The sequence below is a fragment of the Pinus tabuliformis genome, chromosome 5_1 (genome assembly GCF_031772625.1).
Source record: "Pinus tabuliformis cultivar Carrire ecotype Pingquan chromosome 5_1, CPIR1, whole genome shotgun sequence".
Lineage (NCBI taxonomy): Eukaryota > Viridiplantae > Streptophyta > Pinopsida > Pinales > Pinaceae > Pinus > Pinus tabuliformis.
Window position 1 is genome coordinate 478,825,426 of NC_142305.1, and position 20,944 is coordinate 478,846,369.

Below are 20,944 nucleotides of genomic sequence, written 5' to 3' on the forward strand. Positions count from 1 at the left end.
GAGGTTGTTCCTTTAGAGAAGCATGTAAGACCTCTGACATAGGTTTGCTCATTTAGATTTTCCCCTTCTTTGTTTCTACTAGTTGGATTAGCGTAAACACATAGAGCAGAAGGCTGAGTACAGGCATGGGGCTTCCCGGTGTGGACACAGGTTCACGATTGGAACAAAACTTTCCTTGCAGATGGTTCATATTTTCTTTCATGACTTCATCAGCCAAAGGTTACAACCAATCACAGAGAAGACGAACATAAGACTGGCCAAGTGCTGCAGTGTCACAAGTTTCTTCCAATTTCAGCCACATTCTATATTCAAAATCCAGTACATAGTAGTTAGCATCACTTATTTCTGGAAACAAAAATAGTAATATATCAAATAAACAAAACAAATGTGAAAAAAAATAGTAAGCAGAATCAAACAAAGCAAAAGCAAAGATAATATGCAAAACAAACCAAATGAAACAAGAAGCAGCAAGCAGACTATGGACATGGTGTTTTACCTCTGAGATAGTAGTAGGTCAACTACGAGTGCCAGAGCATCTAAAATAATTGTTTTGGGGTTTTTGGTTTTAGTTTTGGAAGACCAATGAATGAAGACAGATGTAGAATTGAAGTAATTAATACTTTGGGTTATATTAATATCTCAGCAAAGCGCTGCTATAAAGCTTTACACAGTGATATAGGTCAAAATAGTGGTGAGAAGAAGATAACAAGTAATATGATTATCATAGTTTCTAGACTGTAAAAGACAACAATCATAAGAGGGAAAACATTCTAAACTACGTTCCAAAGGTTCCAGGCAGTATACTTAAGCTTACACAAGACGCTGATGATTTATTGATTAGAGGGGATTAGCTAAACATACAGTTCATTAATCCATTCTCTTCATAGATGATCACTTCAGGAGCTTATATGAATAAATTGAGACACAATTCTTCCTACCTAGATATCTCTATAAGTCATGAGCATATGAAGAAAAACATAATGATTGCTAACTAGAAAAACTTACAGGGTAACACAAACTGTGTAAAACCAGATTCAGAATCCTCTGCTTTGTATTAAGGTTCCAGAAAGACTGAGTACATCAAGTGTCTACAAAATATTTCTTCAAAGGTGGATTCCAGGTTCAAAGTATAATTAACAGTGAAGTAAAGTTTTTCTACCTTATATCCATGGAGTTACAGACAAAATCGCTAAAATCCTAAGGAAGAAAAACATTATCACGCATTTCTCAGCACCTGGAACTATTAGGCAAGGTTTGAGGTCTGTAAAAGATGATATTGACAAACATCAGCTTAAAGGAGTCTATAAAATAGATTGTTCATGTGGAAAAAGCTACATTGGTGAAACAGGTCGCTCCCTCCAGACAAGGCTCAAGGAACATGGCGCTGATATTAGGAATGAAAGATCTCGTACTTCAGCCTTGGCAGAGCACTCCTCAAAGACTAAGCACCATATCTGCTTGGAAAGCGCATCAATTATCGCAAGGGAAGAACAGCATCAGAGACGAAAGATCAGAGAAGCACTTGAAATTATCAAGCATCCTCATAATCTGAACAGAGACAATGGTATGGAGATTAGCGGGAGCTGGCTTCCCTTGATCAGGGAAATCAAGATCGCCAACACATCCCAGGTATAGCATTTAGTAGGTAAGATATCCCTCTCCTATTCTAATATTAAAAGTCAGTAACCCTATTTTAATAATAACAAATATAATAATTAACATTAAAATACAATAATATATTAATTTCTATATAGCAATTAATTAATATATTAATTATTATATTAATTAATTATAATTAATTATAATTGTTAATTATTATAATAATTATTCATTTTTATATTAATAATTATTCATTATTACATTAATAATTATTCATTATTAATAATTATTCATTATTATAACAATTATTCTTTATTAATAATTATTATATTAATTATTCATTATTATAATTAATTATTATATTAATTATTCATTATTATTATAAGTATTGATTATTAATAATTATTATAATAATTATTCATTATTATATTAATTATTATAATAATTAATATATTAATGGTTAAGCTTGGACAAATTCTATATAGCAATTAATTAATATATTAATTATTAATAATATTAATTACTGTTAATTAATTATTAGGTGATTATTAATTTAATATCATTTATATTTATTAACATTATTAATTAAGTATTATTAATAGTTTTACACTATTAATTTCTATTAACATTATTAATATTGATTTTCTAACATTATTAACATTTATTTATATTAATTAGCTTAATTTATTATTTAATTCATATAGCAATTAATTGATATATTAATTGTTATTAATATTAATTATGATTAATTAATTATTAAATGATCATTAATTAATTAAATATCATTAATATTTATTAACATTATTAATTAAGTATTATTAATATTTTAACCCTATTAATATCTATTAACATTATTAAATATTGATTTATTAACATTTATTAATATGAATTAGTTTAATATATTAATTAATTTATATAAAAATTAATTAATATAAATTTTTTTTATTATTATTTATTTCTAAATAAAATTTAAATAATTTTTAAATATTAATACAATACACTAATTTAATCATTAAGGTTATGAATTAATATATTAACTCTTCAATAAATATTAATATTTAAAACTCAACAGTAAAAATAAAAATAAAAGTAATTTATTAAAATTAAATTAATAAAATGAATAAATAAATAAATATTCCAGGCGACATTGTGCTGATCCTTAAATTTATCCTCATTATTATTTATTTCTTTCTAAGCAGCTCTTCTTTTATCATCATTCATAAGTTCTGATGATGGATCCCATTTGGGATTTGAAACATTGGCATAAAAATGTTCATACTGTGGATTCTCCGGTAACTGATTCAAAAGAAATGAACAATGAATCTTGAACTTCGAACCTATAACATCTCAAGAAGAGAGTTATTTATACAATAATGAAACTAAAAAATATCCTAAAACTGATTAATATTTATTCTAGGAAGGGAAAAGATCTTCATGCAAGAAGATAGGGGCAGCATTTTAACTGCTTCTTGTTGTCCCTTTTATTCAGGTTGTGTTGGCTTTGTTGGTTGATATTTTTCCCTTTAAGCTGCTAAATTGTTTAAATCCTTTGCACTGGTTGATTCCTTCATTTGATTTTTCATCTGATACTCTTTAAACTCTGTAAATATCCTTTGACCCTGCTGAGTAACCTTTACTGTGTCTTTTTACCTTTTACAGTGCATTTGAGGTTTTTACTGTGTTTTTCAATAGTAAATCACTTTAGATTTTTTGTTACAAGGTGAAGTAAATTGATATGATCTTCATCTTTGTCTTCCAACTGTATGCAGGTTTTTTCTCTATAAGTCTGGAACAAAAGCTTTACCTACAAAACACAAAAACTGTTAAGAAAAATAAGGGGGACAGAAGGTCTTCAATTGCTTTATATAGCTTGAAAGGACATTGGAAGGAGTCAAGAGCATATCAGAAGGTGAAAAAATGGCTTTTTGGTCACAGAGGCTTATGGAGGCTTCACTGTGTAAACAGGCAAAAACATAGCAAAATGGCATTTAAACGGAAAAATAGACTTTTATTTGAATTATGGCGCAAATGAACAATGGCTATTTTGTCATTATGTGGGAGGTGGTTTTGGTCTTCATCGCACAGCTTATGAAGTGCGAGCAGTTTTGGGAGGGGTCACCCGATGCAATCTGAGCATGACACGTAGCAAGGGTAGGTCATAGGAATACCACTTTTCGGGTGGGTAATGCTCTTATAGAGAGCCAACTCGAAATCACCGAGGATCATTGGATGTGAATGCATTAGATCAGACGGTGGTGGAGCGAAGGAGCAGTACAAAGGGTCCCAATGACACATTATGGCGGCAATGGCTTTATTATGTGTTAAAACTATGATTAGCAGGGTTAAATGGAGGTTAAGGTTAATTCTTAGTTAAAATCATAAAAATGATTTAACAAAGAAAACCTTTGCAAAACACATATGGTGGACTTGAAATTTTATGAACTCGGGCGGATAGTGATATCGAGTCTAGGTTTATATCGCATATCGCAATCACAGTTTAGCGGGGGGAAGTCCCATCACAAAGGAATGCGATAGGGGCCAGACACGACGTAGGAATAAATGATGTATGATATGTGATCAGGTCCGGGTCCCAATCGCATATCGGAGATCGCAATGGCGGAGTGTTAATGCTTAAGCCGGGACTTGCAATGGAGGCGGATGCGATATGGCTATGAAATATGATATATATTTGGTCGGGTTCGGGTCCTTTGTGGATCGCATATCGCAATCGGAGGGGAGTGGATGCACGTTGAAAAGGCTTGTGATCCGCCGATGCGATGCTTTATTAAAATACATAGTTTTATAATAAAACTAAGGTTTTGGGTTATTAATAAAGGGAGTTAATATATACAGGAAAATGGAATTTTAGGGGTTTAATACTATAGTTAGTGTTAATATGAAATATGAGCGGAAAAGGGAATTATAGGCAAAAAAGGGGAAAATACTAAGTATTATGCTTTTAATAAGTTATTTTCCTTCACATATATATATATATATATATATACTTAGACTAAACCCCTTTTTGTGCAAGTTGGTATTTGGTTCTTTTGTTGTCACTGGCATGGATTTTGCTGGGTTTCGATAGTGGATTTTAGCCTAGCCTTTCCATTTCTGGATAGCCATGGTGTGATGGGACTTTTCTCGGTTTGAGCTTTGGATTACAGAAATATGTTGGATCTGGGTGAGGTCTTAGGAAAATTCCTAAAGGCATAGGAATCCCTTGACCGATAATGGTAGGATACATGGTAAAGCCTGAGGGTGGAGATGGGAAAATTCCTCAAGGTATTGGAGAAGAAATTCTGAGGCATCCAAGCTCGGTTTGGTTTTGTGATCTTGACACTAGTTTAGGTGAGATCATGGTATGGTGAGGGTGGAGGTGGTTTAACCTCTGGATTCCCTTGGTTGTTTATGGATTGGTTTATCCCATGAGATCCCACATTCATTCTTCGAATATGGCACAGGGGTTATTAGCTGAAGTAAATATTTGGTTTAGCTAATCTATGGTTGGGTGGTACCTGGAAGTCTCGAACCTGGTTGTATTTTGCCTATGTTTAATAAGGGATAAGTTTCTCTTGCTTTTGATGAGAAAATGTACTAGTTATTATGTAGCTTTAATGGTTCTTCCCTCATTGTTATTATATGGTTATATGTTGGTTATAAGCATAGTTATATCAAAGTTCTCAGTCATGGTTATTTTCATGTTTTTACTTGTAACTAAATGAATAATTAATGCAAGACCTAATTGGTGTTATAACAACTAATGTGAGAAGGTAATTACCCTTCTTGTTAAACCTCAGATAAGTTTTTAGTTCCTTATGCTTAGACATGCATTCATGACCTATAGGTTGCATATTTACCAAGTGTTTGATGGAATGTATTTCATGATTAGACCAGGGTAGGTCAAGTATTTGATCACGCTTATTATCAAAAGAGTTGTCTTCATGTCTGTTATGAGTTTTGAAAATTGAATAGATTTTCTAGGTAGAGGCTAAGCCCCAGCCCTGGAAAATAACCTTAAATGTCATTGTCGCAGGCATAGGACTGGAAGAAAAAGGCTACAGTCACACTCAAGAAGGCTCATGAGAGCGATTGGAGGCTCTCAGTCACTTGGAGGGCTTGGTAAGGGAGCGACTGGGGCTCTAAGTCAGTGAAAGAGAGAGTCATCTCAAGGGTTGGACACCTGAAAGAGTTGGGTTTCTCCTAGAGGTCCTGTAGCACTTGAGGGAAGTCAATAAGATCTTAATTTGTCGAATCCATTTCCTTAAGTTCATATAGGAGGTTTATTCCTATTATAATAGCCCCTCAGCTCATGTTTACCTGGGCAATCTTGTGAAAGTGGGTAGATATGAGAGGAGGCGTGTTACAGGGTGGTATCAAAGAGGGTTGCACTCTCTTTGGGTAAAGTTTTATGTTTTCAAGTTTATGGTTGTCATGCATGGGGTTATGGTATATAGTTGGTATGGTCATCCATGGTCTTATGGTATATAGTTGGTATGGTCACACATGATGTTGTTATGCTAATGTGTTGATATTATTATATGGATAAGATTATGATTATAAATGTATATGCTAATGTAGATTGATCTTGTAGATGAGACAAGCCTCCCCTCAAACATCACTAAGGTATGGATTTGTTTTTGGTATCTATTTGGTTTATCTGGCATGGTGCACTTGCAAAGATACCAGGGAGGTAGGCCTCAGATATATAGTGATCAAGAGGGGCAGACACTTGGGGATGTTGGCCATAGTATTCCTCGGATCTATGCAGTTGTGGACAACAAGCAGGCAGATCACTAGACATCCATTATTGAGATGGAAGGTAAGCTCTGTGGTTGAGTTATTTATATTTTGATTAATCCTAGATCTAATTATAGTTATGTTAATTCTAACCTGGAGGATAAGTGTGGCTTGAGAAATCAAATGCATGCAAATTCTTGGTTGGTGCAGTTGGATACAGGTACTAAGAAAAGAGTGCATCACTCAGTAATATCTTGTGTATTTGAGTTGAATTGTATTCCTACAACAACACATTTGAATCTAATTCCATTGGGATCATATAGTATGCTTTTGGGTATGGATTGGCTATATCCTCACAGGACCAAAGTATATTGTTATGACAAGGCTATTGAGTGCCTGGATGATAATGGGGAAAAGAAAATCTTGCAGGGGAAGAAGAAGCCTAATTAGTGAGGATGGTCACAACTATGCAAGCTAAGTGCAGTTGCAGAAAAGGATGTGCAATGTTTTCAGTACATATTTAAAGTAACAAGGGTAATGATGTCGAGGATGAAGAAATATTCAAGAGGTACCATGTACTACAGTAGTTTTAGGATGTGTTTCCAGTAGAGATTTCAGAGTTTCCTCCCCACTGGGAAGTTCATTTTTCTATTGAGTTGGCACCAGGGGCAACACCAGCATCAAAAGCACCTTACAGGATGAGCACACCAGAGTTAGTGGAGTTAAAGTTGCATTTGAAGGAAATGCTTGATAAGGGTTACATTATTCCAAGTGTATTGTCTTGGGGCACACCAGTATTGTTCGTGAAGAATAAGGATGGTACTGTTAGTTTGTGCATTGATTACATGCCACTGAACAATGTGACAAGCAATAGTGTTCCTAAATAAGGACTTGAGATCAGGATACCATTAGGTACTCATCAGAGAAGAGGACATCTATAAGACTACCTTTAGGACCAGGTATGGGAATTATGAGTTTGTTGTAGTTCCATTTGGTTTAATTAATGCTCCAGTTATTTTTATGTGCTTAATGAATAGTGTGTTGTGTCCTTATCTGGAAAAGTTTGTTATTGTATTCATTGATCAGATCATGATATATTCTAAGAATAAGGAAGATCATGCCGAGCATTTAGCAACAATGTAGAGGTTGCTAAGAGAACATAAGTTGTATGCCAAACTTAGCAAGTGAAGTTTCTTTCAATTAGAGGTGCACTACTTGGGACATGTTGTCTCCAAGGAGGGCATAGTAGTAGATCCAAAAAAGGTAAGAGCTATCATGGAGTGGGAAGCTCCTAGCAATGTGGATGAAGTCAGATCATTCATGAGGTTAGCAGGTTACTGTAAGAAGTTCATCAGGAACTTCTCACACATTTCCTACCCTATTACATCATTGCAGAGGAAAGGTAAGAAGTTTGAATGGATAGAGGAGTGTGCAATCAGTTTTGAACAATTAAAGCTGTTGTTGATGAATGCTCCAGTGTTAAAGATTGCAGATTCGGATAAGGAGTTCATAGTGTGCACAGATGCTTGCAATAGAGGGATTGGTGGATTCCTTATGAAAGAGGGACAAGTGATATGCTATGAGTCCAGGAAACTGAATGAGCATGAGTAGAATTATCTGACTCATGACCTTGAGTTGGTGGATATTATTCATGCCTTAAAGATGTGGAGACATTATCTTCTTGGCAATAGGTTTGTGTTGATGAGCGATCATAGCGGGTTGAGATATATGTTTGACCAACTAAATCTGAATGCCAGGAAAGCTAGTTGGTTGGCCACAATCAATGATTTTGACTCCAAGATCAAATACATAAAGGGTAAGGAGGATAGGGCTGTAGATTCTCTCATCATGAAAGTGCAGTTGAACCATGTTGCAATCGTGCACTCATATGGGGCAGATTTACAAGATCAAATCTTATAGGTAGGACAATAGGATGACAGGTACACGGAGCTTATGCACATGGTACAACATGGTATATGTGATCAGGATGTAGACTACTATCTCACGATAGATGGCTTGGTGAGATTTCAGGGACAAAATCTATGTGTCAGATGACAATGAACTCAAGAAGCTTATATTGAAGGAGTTTCATGTAAATCCCTATTTAGGTCACCCAAGATACCAAAAGACATTGAAAACAATGAAAAGGTTATACTATTGGCCGAATCTGAAGAAGGAAGTGGTAGAATTTGTGGCTAGATGTTTGGACTATCAGCAGATGAAAGCAGAGTGTAAGCATCTAGGTGGGTTGCTTCATCTTATTCTGATTCCAGAATGGAAATGGGAGGTCATTTCCATGGATTTCATTACATGTCTTCCGAGCACATCGAGGCAGCATGGTTCTATCATGGTTGTAGTAGACAGGTTAAGCAAGGTAGCTCACTTCATTCCAGTAAAGACTACCTATTCATCTAGTGAATTAGCACAAGTCTTCATTAGGGAGTTTGTGAGATTACATGGTGTTCTAAAGAAGTTTGTGTCGCACAGGGATGCTAAGTTCACTTCTAAGTTTTGGAAGGATCTATTTGTAGGTTTGGGGATAGAGTCGTCCTTCAGTACAAATTATCATCTACAGACAGATGGATAGATAGAGAGGGTCAACATGATATTGGAGGATATGCTGAGGATGTATGTGATGCACAAGTAGAGGAGATGGGAGGAGTACCTTCCATTGGTTAAGTTTTCTTATAACAACGGGTATCAAGAGTCACTATGGATGACTTTGTTTGAGGATTTGTATGGGCGGAGTTGTAAGACTCCCATTAATTGGATTGATCCAGTGAATAGGGTACTCATTGGACCACACATGTTTGAAGACATGGAACATGAAATGCATGTTATAAAGAAGAATCTAAGGGAAACACATACAAGTAAAAGAGTTATGCATACTAGCACAAGTCATTTAAGGAGTTTTAGGTTGGGAAGCATGTGTATTTTTGCATCAAGCCCAAGAAGAGATCCTTGAGGATTGGATCATTTGCCATGTTGGCACCACAATATTGCAGACCTTTTGAGATCCTTGACAGGATTGGACTAGTGGCCTATAGACTTGCACTACCTTTGAAAATTAAAGTCCATGTTGTTTTCCACATTTCAATGCTTAAAAGATATGTAAAGGATGTTTATCATGTTATTGGTTGGTCTGTATTGCAGGTGGAACAAGAAGGAGAATTAAAGCCAAAACCTTAGTGCATATTACAGCAGAAACATATCATGCTCCAAAATAGAGAAATTGAGTAATTTAAAGTCAAATGGAAGCACTTTGGGCCCAACGAAGCTACATGGGAGATGGCTCATCAGATGCAGGCTATGTATCCTCATTTTTTGTTAGTGAAGGAAAATAATTTTTTGGTATTGTACATATCCATATATGGTTTCTATTGTAAAAATCACCATGAGCTGTGTTATAAATCTCCAATAAGTGATATGGTTGTCATGCTGTCATGTTTGTTATGATGGTTTTTCTTTGAGGAGTTTGTTATTGTAAATATTGCAACGAGCTAGGTTATAAAGCTCCATGGGAAGTATGTTTTTCTTTTCATCGGTTTTTCTGTTTGCAGGTGTCACATAACACCGAGGATGGTGTTTCCCTAAGGGGGAGGGTTCTGTAACAGAATCGAGTTAAAATTTCATCTAATAAAAGTAAATAAGGGCAAAATAGGATCACGGTTAAGAGACACTTATTCACAAGCTGAATGTTGGGAAAAACATTTGAGTGGGCATCACTTGATCTGTTTATGGCTAAGGGAAATTGACAAAGTAAATGGAAAAGGATTTGGACAAGAAAATAGACATTAATTGGCATCTATTTTATGAAAATAAAGGAAACTAGGAGAAAAGGAAGGTGAAAGGTCATAGGTTGCATGTGGGGAGGAGAATGAAGGAAAATAATGGAAAATTGAAGAAATTAGAGGCATGAATAATAAAAATACATTAGAGCATCAGTTGGTAGCCTTTTGTTAGTTCAATTTTGGAATTAGTCTCAAAGAGTAGAAGAGCACCAAGAGGAGAAGGAAAGCAAGAAATAAAAGGAAGGACAAGGAAAGCAAAGGAAAGTAAGGATCAAGCAAGGAAAGGTTGGATCAAGAAGAGTTAGCAGGAATACTTGTAGGTAACATGTTGCATGTAAGATTTCATAGCTGGTTTTGACATGTATGGTATGTGAATGTTGGTATTTGGGTTTTTTCCTACCATTGGCATGGATTTTGATGGGTTTTGATAGAGGATTTTAGCATACCCTTTCCATTTCTAGATAGCCATGGTGTGATGAGAATTTTCTCTATTTGAGCTTTGGATTTCCGGAAGATTTTGGATTTGAGTGAGGTGGTCTCAAGAAAACTCCCAAAGACCTAGGAATCCCTTGACTGGTAATGGCAGGATACACGGTAAAGCCTAAGAGTGGAGACAGTAAAATTCCTCAAGGTATTGGAGAAGAAAGTCTGAGGCATCTAATCTCAGTTTGGTTTTGTGATCTCAACACTGGTTTAGGTCAGGTCATGGTATGGTGAAGGTGGAGATGGTTTAACCTATGGATTCCCTTGGTTGTTTATGGATTGGTTTAGCCCATGAGATCCCACATTCATGCTTGGAATATGGAACGAGGGTGATTGGTTGAAATAAAGATTTGGTTAAGCCAATATATGGTCGGGTGGTAAGTGGAAGTCTCGAACCTAGTTAAATTTTTCCTATCTTTAATAAGAGCTAAGTTTCTCTTGATTTTGATGAGAAAATGTACTAGTTATTATGTGGCTTTAATGGTTGTTATCTCATTGTTATTATCTATTTATATGTTGGTTATAATCATGGTTATATGACAGTTCTCAGTCATGGCTCTTTTCATGTTTTTACTTGTAACTACATGAGTAATGAATGCAAGACCTAATTGGTGTTATAACAATTAATGTGAGAAGGTAGTAACTTCTTGTTAAACCTCATATAAGTTTTCAATCCCGTATGCTCAGACTTGCATTTATGACATGTAGATTGCATATTTACCAAGTGTTTGACAAAATGTCAGTCATGATTAGACCAAGGTAGGTCAAGTCTTTGATCAAGTTTGTTATCAAAAGCATTGTCTTCATGTTTGTTATGAGTTCTGAAAGTTTCATAGAGTTTCTGGGTAGAGGCTAATCCCCAGCCCTGGAAAATAACCTTAAAATTCATAGTCGCTAGCATAGCAATGGCAGAAAAAGGCTACAATCGCACTCAAGCAGGTTCATGAGAGGGACTGGAGGATCTTAGTCACTTGGAGAGCTTGGCAAGGGACTGACTGGGGCTCTAAGTTAGTGAAAGAGAGATTATTTTAAGGGGTTGGACACTTGGAAGGGTTGGGTTGCTCCTGGAGGTCTTGTAGCACCTGGGGGAAGTCAGTAAGCTCTTAAGTTGTCGATTCCATTTCCTTATGGTCATATAGGAGGGTGAGTCCTATCATAGTAGCCCCTCAGGTCATGTTTACTCAGGAAAGTTGGTGAAAGTGGGTAGATATGAGAGGAGGCATGTTACAGGGTGGTATCAGAGAGGGTTGCGCTCTTTTTGGGTAAAGTTTGATGTTGTCAAGGTTATGGTAGTCATTCATGGGGTTATGGTATACAGTTGGTATGGTCACGCATGATGTTGTTATGGTGATGTGTTGATATGATTATATGGATGTGCTTATGATTATAAATGTACATGCTAATGTGGATTGATCTTGCAGATGAGATAAGCATCCCCTGAAAAGCACTAAGGTATGGATTTGGTTTTGGTATCTATTTGGTTTACCTGAGATGGTACACCTGTAGGAAGAAGAGAAACAGTTCCCGTGACTCTCCCTATAGACCACTTAGGCAGCAAGGAGAAGAGCATTCTCCTAGTATAACAAATACATTGAGGAGATTGAGGGGAGAGGTCAGAAGTTGTAAAGAAGACAATGACAGGTTGGTTGAGGCTCAGGAAAGACATGTAAGGGTTCAGGAGAAGCAAGTAGAGGTTAATGAAGAGATTATTTAGAACTTGTCAGAGTTACAAAAACAAGGACAATTGAGGATTAGTCAAAAGCATGAAGATAAAACTAAAGGAGCATATGCTAACCGGTCTCGATTCAGATACATGTTGGATATAGGGGAAACAGTTTGATCTAGGTGGATCCAGAGAGACACACAGGACAAAGATGGCTCAAAAATCAAAGTGTTTAGATTATGCTCGAATCAGGACCAGATCGTGGAAGTGCGGACAATTCATTAAACCGAGCTCGTATGCGAAAGATAGAGCTCTTCAAAGTTTTATATGACAAGGGAAAAGAAGGGCCCACAGTGTGCCACATGGCATCCCAATAAGCATGTGAGACCCGCATGACAGCCCATTAAGCATTGGCACATGGTGTGCTAGTAATGGCTCCTTACCTTGCACAATAAAACAATACAAATAATGAATATCAAATCATATGATTAACCATATAAAATTATATATATATATATATATATATATATATATATATATATATATATATATATATATATATATATATATATATATATATATATATATATATATATATATATATATATATATATCAAAACCATATAAAAAAATTAAATATCATGGTCAAGGAATATATATATAAAAGTTTGTTATAATCCACCAACTACATACCATCAATATACACAAACCATATGATAACAAAAACATTACAAAGGATATGGTAATAAAAGAACATTACAAAACCATGTCATAACAAAAAAAAAACGAAACCATGTGATTCATGGTGTTCCTACACTATAATGATTTTAATGAATATCAAATCATATGATTAACCATATAAAATTAAAGATATATATATATATCAAAACCATATAAAAAAATTAAATATCATGGTCAAGGAATATATATATAAAAGTTTGTTATAATCCACCAACTACATACCATCAATATACACAAACCATATGATAACAAAAACATTACAAAGGATATGGTAATAAAAGAACATTACAAAACCATGTCATAACAAAAAAAAAACGAAACCATGTGATTCATGGTGTTCCTACACTATAATGATTTCACGTTGGTTATATTGTTAAAACCTCCTCTGCATAAATGTAACACCATCACCAAAATATTTAATGCATATATATGGGCTGGCGGGAATCAAACCCACCTGGCCACGTGGCTAGCCTGCTCCATGGGCGGCCCAACCCATTTAACCACACATAAGCGTTTTCAAACACATCAAACCACACAACAACCGTTTTCCATTTTTGAAACTTTAACTACCAAAAATTTTACATGATGTGCTATGTTTGGGAGTCGAGGGGGATTTGAGCCCCGACCTCCTTGCCTCTAACCATCCGTTCAAACCATTATACCATGGATGGCATCTTTGTAAAGTCCACCACCTAACCATCACATAAGCCTAAATTCTCATTGGCACGGGAGGTGAACAGAGGCAGATTTGAGCAGAATGGGGAAGTCACATGGGAACGGAACGAAGGCGTTGACCGAAGAATGGAGAATGGAACCCCATTATGTAGAGGAGGCATAGCATGGATTTGAGATGGAGGTAGAAGGTAGGCACAAATTTCGAGGTGGATTAATAATATTTTAATGCAGGGACCATGAATTTTGTAGGAGGGCAAAATTTTCACTTTGTCAGAATTTGACAAGTTTTATATGGTTTTTACACCTCTCATCACCATGAACACAATGGTGTTATTCGTTTCTTCTTCAGATATCTGAATTTTCCAATTAGTTCCAGAATGAACGTGGAACCATGATTTCAACAAAAACAGGGAGCGGAACCATGAGCCATGAAATTTTCCTAATGAGGTAAAATTTTAACCAAGTTTATACTTTTTTTTCATGGTTTTCCACAGGGATCACAATGGAAAGATCAGATTCGCCATCTGAGTTGCAGATTTCCAGTCCATCCATGAAATAGAATTTTTGAGGAATCCCGGGGGAATCTAAAAGATTCCTTGAGCCCAGAATCTCAATTTCTCAAAATTCAGATTTTGGACAGTCAATTCAGCACGAATTGATGCCACAAATCTAATAGTGTCTTCATATTTCTTATTCTCTCATTTCTTCTTCTCGTCACTTTTCCAAGTGTCAGTGCAGATGTCCACATTCATGTGCGAGCAACCATCTTCATGAGATCGATGCCTTGAGAGCAATGGTCCAAGCAGCTTCAGCAGTGAGACATCCACTTCTTCAGATTGCCCTTGGTTGTGAGGTATATGATGTGTTCATGTACTTCTTCTTTCTGCATTATGTTACACAGATCCTTGATTGATGTTGATGCAGGATCTTGTTTATTACATGTTGTCATGATTCCTTGCTTGATTTGATGTGGAATCTTTCTATGTGATGTACTTTCTGTCATAACTCTTCATCTTATGTTTTGAGATCCCTTGTGGTAGGTTTCTGGGATACTCTTGTTGTCATCATGCATGTGTTTTTCTTTGACATCCCTTTTGTGCCATGTTGGCGGGATGCACACCATGCATGTTTTTGTGTCATACTGATAGGAGTCTTTTGATTGGGATTTCTAGTTGTGGAACATCTCTTAGAGCCACTCCTGCGTGAGGGCATTTTTCCTTGTATGATCAAGACATCATCTCTGTGTACATCACCTTATTAACAACACTTAATGCAGCAGACTACACCATCTTGACACCGTGGCCCGGAGACGTAGTCCCTCCTAGACGAACTCCATTATCAACAGCTTTTGTTTTCATGTGCTGATGAATGTTATGTTCCTCTTCCTTACAGTCTGCAACTGTATTTGTTAATGTTCTTTTAAAATGCAATTTTAACACATCATGAAAGTAAAATTTCTTGGAAAGGTCCTTCTTCACACCCGGACTTGGATCAAGTGGTATCAAAGCAGGTCATAACATTGATGTGAATTGCAGTGTGAACAATGGAATGTGCAATGACAGAGGATGAAAGAGCCATGTGCGAGACCATGCTCGACATCTCCAAGAAAGTGGAAATTGTGTATGAAGCTCTAAAGAAAGGAACAGAGGAAAAGGAGTGCTTACAGCTTCAGTGGAAAGCCACATAAGAGGCCATGGAGGAACTGAAGCAAAACAAACATAATATTCAAACCGAGAATGATGAATTGAAGATGCATCTACATGAAGAGAAGGAGGAGAAGCAAAGTTTGCTACTACAGCTGCAAGCAAAGGTCGAGGCCTTGGAAAAGCTGCAATGAGACCCATGTGAGGTAAAAAGTAGTTCTCCATCTTCATGTATGTTTCCTGATGATAATTTCGCTATGTTTGAAAATCATTCCATAGGAATTGGCTCCAAACTACTGACGAGAATGGGATTTGAAGGAAAAGGCTTGGGCGTTAATGGCCAAGGCATTGCCAATCCCATCAAAGTAGAGGAATTACCCTGTCAGGGAGGACTTGGGTATGTCAGGAAAGAAGTTGGGGAATGCGTTGAGCCAGTTAGCGATCCACCAACAATGAATGATGAGCAACCCTCATCAGTTCTTTCCAAATCAAAAGAGAAGGTAAAAGATGTTGATTTCCTTTAGATTTCATCTACTGAAAGTATGATTTCTGTGGGAGATTTGGAGATCCCAATTACAGGGACAAATATGAGACTCCTTACAAAGACAAGGCATAAGGGGAAAGAGCTTGGTGATAACAACCAAGGCATGCCCCAACCTTTTGAGGTTATGCATGAACCCTGATTTTCAGGCTCAAGGTATGCCAAAGGAGAGTTCTCAAAGGTGTCAGAGTTGTCCGAGACTTCGTCGAGGAAAGAGAATGATGGGAAAACATCCCCATCATCACATGGCAGTGTCCATCACAGGAAGAGAGCTAAGGCAAGCTCTCATCACCATACTGACATCAAAGATAGCAAAGGAAGGTATAACCACTTTCGATCTTCGAATTTTTAGTATGATCATATTGTTAATAATGAACGAAGACATAGGCATAGAAACACATGCACTTTTTGTGGTTTACCTAACCATACCTTTTCTAAGTGTTGGAAAAGGATGGCAGCACTCAAAAAGATGAGGTGTGAAAAACCCTCACAACAATAGGTTAAGCAGGTATGGAGAAAGAAAACATACTGTAGTTATTGCGACAAAAATGGCCATTAGAGAGCCACTTGCTGGAAGCTCCATCTAGAGTAGCGCCTTAAAGACAAAGCGTCGGTACATGAACCAGGAAGAGAAATTGTGCGACAAGAAAAACCAACTCAAGGAGTGATCTGAAATTAGATCCTTAAACTCTCTTAAAGTTACCCAAACTCTATAAAGAAACTCGTGCTTAAGTTTAAAGTCTTGTGGATGTCAAAGCTATCAGAAATAACCTCTGAATAATGGTAATTTTGCAACCAGCACGGAGCAACAAGGTCCTTTGGTCAAAGTACTTGATCGTTGGCCCATGGAGACCTTGCATGGCGCAAAAACGACAGTTGGGAAGCTCAAACCCAGAAACGGAGGCTGTTTTTGATGTGCGATTAGCGCTAATAGTGCATCGCTGTGCAAAACCCCTCGAGAAGGAAAAAGCCCCGGCACCCGGTCACGTGGAAAACAGAGAAAACCATGGGAAAAGCGGCAAAACGACAGACAGGTCCTGCACTCCAAAACCAGCAGAATATCGGAGGCGTTTTGGGTAGTAAGAAGGTTTGTCAGAGGACCTAGCGATCCCATACATTGCATGACGCATGTCCAACGGATGAGAGAGAAAACTGCTCTCATTGCCGGCTAACGTTTGAGCAAGTCAACCGCATGATAAGAGCGATAACATAGGATCTAGAGGCCCCAGATCTAATGGCGGAGATTGCACCCGATGGGAGACCGAATTTGGAGGGAGAAATAAGCTAGGACGCATAAATATTTGAAGTCCGACATGGAAGATGAGTTGGCAGAGAGCCGTGTTTTGCAGGCATTCATGGAGTAAATGGAAATAATGATCGTTTCAAACGATCAAGTGTTTCCGGTGAACCTGACACTTATCCATTACGAAATAGGTGGTCGTTTCCCTGTGAGGTGTGATGCAGTGACTGTAACAGTCAAAAGAAGGGATTCAAACGAACATAAGCAAGGAACAAGAGAGCTAAAAAAGCGGAAACGAATAGTCAGGAAGTAGATGGCTTAAGGCCACAGATTGACAGAGATATAAAAGGGGGAATGCGCGGAGAGGACAGAGGAGAAGAAGAGAGGACAACGAATAGCGAGAAAAATATGAATGCGCAGAGAGCCTTTGGAGTCACTCAAAGGTTGAGTGAAAAAGCCAGAGAGATCAATTGACAACAATATATTGTTGTTGGAGTTTCTTGGAGGTCGAGCGACTCGCAGAGGCATGCAAAGGCTGAGAAAAAGAGCTTAGAGAAGCCAGAGCAGAGAGCTGCAAGCCACAGCCAGAGCCAAGAGCCAGAGCGAGTGCCAGAAGTGAGATCTGAGAGCCAGAACCAGAGCCCGAGCCCAAGAGCTAGAGCCAGAGTCAGAGCCAGGAGCTAGAGCAAGAGCCAGAGCCAGAGCCAAGAGCCAGAGCTAGAAATCCGAAGAGCTCCAAGAGCCAAGGGATAAGATGGTGTTCAGAGCCCAATATTCCTGTGTAAAACATTGGAGTTAATTGTGGAACTTGTAAAATAACTGTTGCCATAATCCCAGAGAGCCTAATCGAGTTGATTAGAGCTCAAGGAGACGTAGCCCAAGATATCAAGGTGAACTCCATATTATATGGTTGTCTTATGTGTTTGTTTTTATTGCTGCTTTATCTATTGTTATATGCATTTATATATCAATTTAAGCACATTCCCATATCAGCACAAACAATAGATTTTAAGGTAAATAATCAGCTAAAAACAAATACAAGCATACACCCATATTTTCAAGCATTTCTTAATTTCGCATTGGTTAATCATTAAGACTTGGGAAAATTTAAAGCTATGGAAGTGGGAGAGGTTCTTGTAAGTTAGACAAGAATCCTAAGAGCCCCATTTTCAGATCAGGTGGTATCAGAGCTTAAGATTGATTAACCCCACCTTCAAAGAAGGTTGTATCAGAATGCTTGAATGACAAGGCAAATATTGCTTGTCTGAAAGGTGTTTAGACAGTCAAGGATTGAGTACCTCATCGATTGTATGCTTGGTTGAACACTGACTATTGTTTGAGTTTGCAGAGGTGAAGGGAAAGCTATTGATAGCTCAGTCCAGGAAGGACAAGAAAGAAGAAGGGTTGAAGGCATTCTTCTATCCCAAAGGACCTCAAAGCAACCCTTGAAGCACCAGAGGTTGTTGCAAGAGGTTACTGGATAAGCTCTTTAATAATCTTGTTTGAAGTTCTTTTTTTCATTGGCATAATGACAACTTCTACAAGTATGTCCTCAAATTCCTCTTTCTTCACAAGTTCCTTTTATGGAGACATGAAGCAAGACTTTTCCACTATGATGGATATGGTGAGAGAAATGTATGAGGATGGAAGGAAGAGCAACATACTTAGAGAGTAGTTGAATACTTTGGAGGAAGAGAAGCAGATGCTTTCTGAAAAATTGCAAGAAATGGAGAGGCAACTTCATATTGCAAGTATGAACCTGAAAAGGATGCATGAGTTGGAATCACAGAAGAAGCCTTGGTCAAGTATCAGCTTGAAGAATAGGTAAACCATTCTTATTTGTCCTCAAATTATTCTAGGAATGCTTGTATTGGTTCTTTTGAAAAACATACTAGAGGTATAGGTTACAAGCTAATGTCCAAGATGGGATATGAAGGAAAGGGCTTGGGAAAGCATGCGCAAGGTATTGTTGAACCAATAATGGTTGAGGAAAGGCCTAAGTATTTGGGTCTTGGTTATGGACAGTCTTATGGAGAGAGTTCCAAAGCTTCCATGAAGGCCATTGAAACAGTTCCCAAAGGGAGTTTCATTGCAGGTCCTTTGCCTTAGAAGTGCGAGGGTTGTATTTAGGAGGAATGCAATAGCTCGAAACACCATTCGCATGATGCAGGTGTTCAAAAGCACATACGTGAACCAGAGGTTTGTGGAAACTTTGACAGCCTTGAAGAAAGTGATATTGTTCCAAAGGGAGCTACTCCTTCATTTGTCTCACCTCCTCATGAAGGCAATAAAGCTGAAAGAGGCAGGTATAAATCTGGTTCTAAACACATTCCTTTTGATTTTGTAAAGCATGGAAAAAGAATTGCATGTTCCTTTTGTGGTTTGGATAACCATTATGTTTCTAGATGTTGGAAGAGGATGGCCACATACAGGAAACTTTTGAAGGAAAAGAAGAAAGCAGCCAAAAGTCCACAGGACAACGCAAATCATGTTGTCAAAACGATGCACATTTGTTGCACTTACTGCCATAAGCGAGGGCATCTTGCTGAAAGGTGTTGGACTTTGAATCCAACACTGCTCCCACCAAAGCTGAAGGAGAAGGTGGAAAAAGAAAATGGCAGGGATGGAAATAAAGATTCCATGATTGATGTGTTTCAAGATGATTCACATAATGATGTTGATGTGCAAACTAAGGAGGGACCTTTGAAATGGATTGGTAAGAAATGGTTAGAATTCTTATCCAATTAAGGATGCATGTCTAGTGATGCATCTGTTTGCACTTCTTTGTGGAATAAATGCAAGTTGCAAGACCTTACCAAAATGGTAAATGGAAAGAGGTTGAGTAGGAAACTCACTTTATTGTTGCAACAATATGTTCATTTTAGCTTCGAAAGTATAGTGTACTTAAGCAAAAGTTGATAGATGGAATACACACATGAGCATGAGATGCATGTAATGTTGGCTTGGGAGAAGTTAACTGGGTCTCCAAAATGGAGATAATGATGAAGTGTTTCATCTTCTAGAAAAGAGTCCTAAAGGTATTTTTCCTATGTGCTTGACTTGAAGGGTCATTTGTTGTAAAGGCATGTTTTATTGGCTTGTTATCTAGTCAATCATTTGTATGCAGATATAAAACTGGAAGGGTTCACAAGATGTGAAATTTGTTTCTTTGTTGAAGCAGGAGCTAGCCCATGCAATTGTTGTTTGTATGCTTGTTGTTGTTAATAGTTGTTGTTGGCAGCTTTTCAAACAAGTACAAATGAAATTTTTTTGGAGCAGATGTACTTCAGATTTGTTTGAGCCACCTTAGATCAAGGATCAAGGCAAAGAAGTTCAAAATACCTTCTGTAAACTTCATAGCAAAAGTTCTGCATGAAGTCAAGGAGGAAAACAGTTCTTCCCAAGACGACCAACCCATCCAAGAAGGGAAGTGGTTAGAGATTGTGGTTCAGAGGCACGTTGCAAAGGCAAGTGTAGGGAGGCTAAAAGAAGAGGGTGTTGTTACTCTCATTACTGCTCAGATCAATATATCAGCCTTTTGGTGGACCAAAATTTCTTTTAGCGAGAAGGCATGATACAAAATTGGATCCTTAAACTCTCTTAAAGTTACCCAAACTCTATAAAGAAACTCATGTCGAAGTTTAAAGTCTTGTGGATGTCAAAGCTATTAGAAATAACCTTTGAATAATGGTTATTTTGTAGCCAGCATGAAGCAACGAGGACCTTCCGTCAAAGCGCTTGACCATTGGCCCATGGAGACTGTGCATGGCGCAAAAACAATAGTTGGGAAACTCAAACCCATAAACGGAGGTTGTTTTTGATGCGCAATTA